Genomic DNA, 4,758 nt, shown 5'->3' with positions numbered 1-4,758 from the left:
AAATGTTAGACACAATTAATTTAGTTTAATTTCGGTTTTTCAAACATTTTATTTTAATGCAAATTTTTGTTAAAGATTATTTATATTCAACTCTATAACTGGCTTATGGTTGGTCCTACAAAAAAAATGCGAATAACTATTTTGTAGAAAATTTTATCAGCTTTAATTTTGAAAGAAAGATAAAAATTGATAGGAGTAACAGTTTTCGAGATATAAGCAAAAAACCAATAAGAAAACTGTAACTGTTACTGATCATTATCTTCAAAATTTAATGATTTGTTATTAGAAGTAACTGAATTTAGACCTTCTATTATCGCACTCACGGAGACTTGGCTTAATCCGTCTATCTCTGATGATGCTGTACACATTGAAAATTACTCTATTTACAGAGATGATCGCCTATCTCAAAAAGGTGGCGGTGTGTGTTTTTATGTAGATAAAATTAAAATTTCAAAATTTTTTAAAATTACTCAAATTTGCATATCTGTTAAACCTTATGATTCTCTATGGTTAAAATTTGAAGGAAATGAACAAACCTTTGTTATAGCATGTATTTACAGACCACCAACAGGAGCGTCTTTTAACAATCACGAAAATGATAAAAATCTATTTAATACCATACAATCAACTATTAATCAGTATCCTAACTTAATTATCATGGGAGATTTCAATTTTCCATGTATAGACTGGTCTGCTAAAAACACAACAGGTCAAACAATCATCGAAAAACAATTTTCTGAATTGCTCTTGGAGAATAATTTGTCACAAATAGTCACTGAACCTACACGATTTAGATCCCAACAACGTCCTTCATTACTTGATTTGGTAATTTTGTCTGACGTTAACCTTGTATCGTCTTTAAACGTTTCGAATCCTGTAGGTACATCTGATCATTCAAAAATCGAAATTGAGTTACAAATTATGATATATTCAGAGCCAAATGCAAGAATTAAAACAACATCAATTGTTGACTACACTCGCATAGACGAAAGTCTCTTGACTTACGACTGGAATGGTTTAGATTCACTAAATGCGGAAGAACAATGGAAACATTTTAAATCGATTTTACAAACTTGCATTACAACAAATTCCAGACTGTTTACAAACCGACTGAGAAAAGATAAACCGTGGATAAATCAACACATGCTTGACAAAATAAAATACAAAGCTAAATTATGGAAAAAATTTAAAAGGAAGCCTACTGAAGATAATTTTTCTGCTTATAAAAGATTTTCTAACCAACTAAAATCTGATTTACAAATAGCCAGGTGTAATTATGAAAATTCTATATTAAATAAACCAAAACTATTTTATTCCCATGTACGTAAATTTATCTCTAGTCGTGTGTCGGTCCCTTTAGTACGAAATGCTTCAGGTCTACTCTGCTCCGATCATACAGAAACTGCAAACACTTTAGCGGACAGTTTTGCTGCTACCTATAATTTAAACATTAATAATAATATACCGTCATTTATGCCTACAAGTACATTTAGTGGGTTGTCTTATATTAATTTTACTCCGGATCTGGTAAAAAGCCAACTCTGTGCCATTAAATTAAATACAGCTCCAGGTCCGGATCAGATACCTCCCAAACTCCTGAGAACTTGTGCTGCTTCGTTGTCGGGCCCACTTGCCAAAATGATGACAAAATCATTCTTACAAGGCACTTTGCCCTACGAGTGGTTGCAAGCAACAATCACGCCTTTGTACAAGTCAGGAGATAAACTTGATCCTGCTAACTATAGACCTGTAAGTCTCACGTCGACATGCTGTAAAATTATGGAAAAAGTTATAGTCAAGGAACTATTAACTTACATGAGAAAAAATAATTTAATACCTGAGCATCAGCACGGCTTTTTACCAGGTAGGTCAGTTGTCACAAATTTGCTATCCTGCACAAATCTATGGACAAAAATGTTAGACACTAACCAACCTGTAGACATAATTTACCTTGATTTTAGTAAAGCCTTTGATAAAGTCCCTCACAATCTCTTGTTAGCAAAACTGGAGTCCTATGGTGTAACAGGAAATTTGCTTGATTGGATCCGAGCGTTTCTATCAAATCGAAACTATTGTGTAAAAGTCTGTGGTAAATTTTCGTACTCTAAACCAGTATTAAGTGGGGTCCCACAGGGATCAGTTCTTGGACCAATTTTATTCTTGTTATATACAGCAGATTTATTGTTTTCACTGGACAGCTATTCAGCATATGCGGATGATATTAAGTTATTTGCTAACCCACTTGTCACGGACTTGCAAGACCAACTTAATTTAATCTTCCAATGGAGCGAGAAGTGGCAAATACCACTAAATATTGCAAAATGCTGTGTACTTCAGTGTGGCCACAACAACCCAAAATACCTTTACCATATAAATGGCACACTCCTGAGTGTAAAAACCTCAACCAAAGATCTAGGGGTCATTGTAAATGATAAGTTAGGATGGTCAGAGCAATGTCTAGCATCAGTGGGTCGAGCGCGTAAAATGTTTTATTTGCTAAAGCATGTTTTTCCAAATCCTTCAGTCAGTTTTATTTCAAAGGTGTACATCACTTACATAAGGCCGCATTTGGAATTTGCCATTCCAGTCTGGAGACCTTATTTGTTAAAGGATATTGATTTGCTGGAAAGAACTCAGCACCTGGTAACTAGATGGACACACTGTTTAAGACAAGTTTCATATGAACAACGTCTTGAAATACTCAAAATACCAGATCTACGTGCTCGTCAAAACAGGGCAGATGCAATTCAAATTTTTCGGCTTACTCATGGTTTATTTCCTGGAGTAACACGCAATTTCTTGCAAATTCAATATCATGACAGACTTAGAGGTCATTCTTATAAGCTGAAAAAAGAACCATTTAAGACTACCGTTAGAAAGAATTATTTGACAAATCGTGCATTTGATATATGGAATGGCTTGCCTGATAACGTTGTTGCAGCTGTTACTGTTTCTTCCTTCAAGAATCAATATGACACATTACAATAATTAACATTAACCTTTATTAATTAACTAATTTAACTGTAGATTAAAATTGTATTTCATTTTTCATTATTCAATGGTGTTTTATTTAACACGAAACCGTATTTCTTGATATTTTGCTATAAAGGTGTTAACCTCAGCAAAGAATCTATGTTAATAATAATAATAATAATAATAATAACAAAAATGTAATTTAGTTTTCAATGTTTGAGACGAAGACGAAAATGCAGCATTTAAAATCGACTCTGAAGACTTCAGTGACTTTTATGTCACCTCCTTTTTCTTCTAATAAAGTATTGGACCCAATTAATTTAGTTTAATTTCGGTTTTTCAAACATTTTATTTTAAAGCAAATTTTTCTTAAAGATTATTTATATCCAACTCTATAACTCGCTTATGGTTGGTCCTACAAAAAAAAATGCTAAAAACTATTTTGTAGGAAATTTTATCAGCTTTAATTTTGAAGAAAAGATAAAAATATATAGGAGTCACTGTTTTCGAGATATAAGCAAAAAACCAAAGTGAAAATTGTAACCGTTACTGAACAAAAATGTAATTCAGTTTTCAATGTTTGAGACGAAGACGAAAATGCAGCATTTAAAAACGACTCTGAAAACTTCAGTGACTTTTAAGTCACCTCCTTTTTTTTCTAATAAAGTATTGGACTCAATAAATTAAGTGTATTTTAAATCACAAGACATTTTCTGTTAAAGCACTTTTTTTTTAAATATTGATAATTTTCAAACTTACATCTCGCTTATGGTTAGTCCTACATGAAAAATGCAAATAACTATTTTGTTGGAAATTTTATCAGCTTTAATTTTAGTAAAAAGATAAAAATTGATAGGAGTAACTGTTTTCGAGATATAAGCAAGAAACCAAAAAACTATTAACTTAATTAAGCGATTGCATATAAGCAAATTTAGTACTATTAGTATTATTATTAATAATGTTATTGTTATTAATATGACGATTAAAGACGACTCTGAAATCTTTAGTGACTTTTATGTCTTCTTCTTTTTCCTCTACTAAAGTGTTAGACACAATTAATTTAGTTTAATTTCAGTATTTCAAACATTTTATTTTAAAGCAAATTTTTGTTAAATATTATTTAAATCCATCTCTATAACTCGCTTATGCTTGGTCCTACAAGAAAAATGCAAATAACTATTTCGTAGGAAATTTTATCAGCTTTAATTTTGAAAAATAAATAAAAATTGATAGGAGTAACTGTTTTCGAGATATAAGCAAAAAACCAATAAGAAAACTATGACTGTTACTGAACCAAAATGTAATTCAGTTTTCAATGTTTGAGACGAAGACGAAACTGCAGCATTTAAAAACGACTCTGAAGACTTCAGTGACTTTTATGTCACTTTCTTCTTCTTCTAATAAAGTATTAGACCCAATAAATTAAGTGTATTTTAAATCACAAGACATTTTCTGTTAAAGCACTTTTTTTTAAATATTAATTATTTTCAATCTTATATCTCGCTTATGGTTAGTCCTACATAAAAAATGCAAATAACTATTTTGTAGGAAATTTTATCAGCTTGAATTTTAGTAAAAAAATAAAAATTGATAGGAGTAACTGTTTTCGAGATAAAGCCAGAAACCAAAACACTGTTACCTTAATTAAGCTTTTGCATATAAGCAAATTTAGTACTATTATTATTATTATTATTAATGTTATTGTTATTAATATGACGATTAAAGAGAACTTTGAAACCTTTAGTGACTTTTATGTCTTCTTCTTTTTCCTCTACTAATGTGTTA

General features: G+C 30.8%; 1 long non-coding RNA gene across 1 annotated transcript; it reads right to left on the bottom strand.

The window, feature by feature from the left end:
• Positions 1 to 535: 535 nt before the first annotated feature.
• Positions 536 to 3,150, bottom strand: LOC135267008 (uncharacterized). Its single transcript, XR_010335237.1, has 3 exons — positions 1,838 to 3,150; positions 1,488 to 1,769; positions 536 to 1,436 (listed from the first exon to the last, which is right to left on the bottom strand). It is a non-coding gene; the product is annotated as an uncharacterized LOC135267008 (long non-coding RNA).
• Between the last annotated feature and the right edge of the window lie 1,608 nt (positions 3,151 to 4,758).

Source organism: Tribolium castaneum, chromosome 8 (genome assembly GCF_031307605.1).
Source record: "Tribolium castaneum strain GA2 chromosome 8, icTriCast1.1, whole genome shotgun sequence".
In the NCBI taxonomy this organism is placed as follows: Eukaryota; Metazoa; Arthropoda; class Insecta; order Coleoptera; family Tenebrionidae; genus Tribolium; species Tribolium castaneum.
The sequence above is the reverse complement of the archived record's forward strand: the minus strand, read 5'-3'. Positions and strand labels throughout refer to the sequence as shown.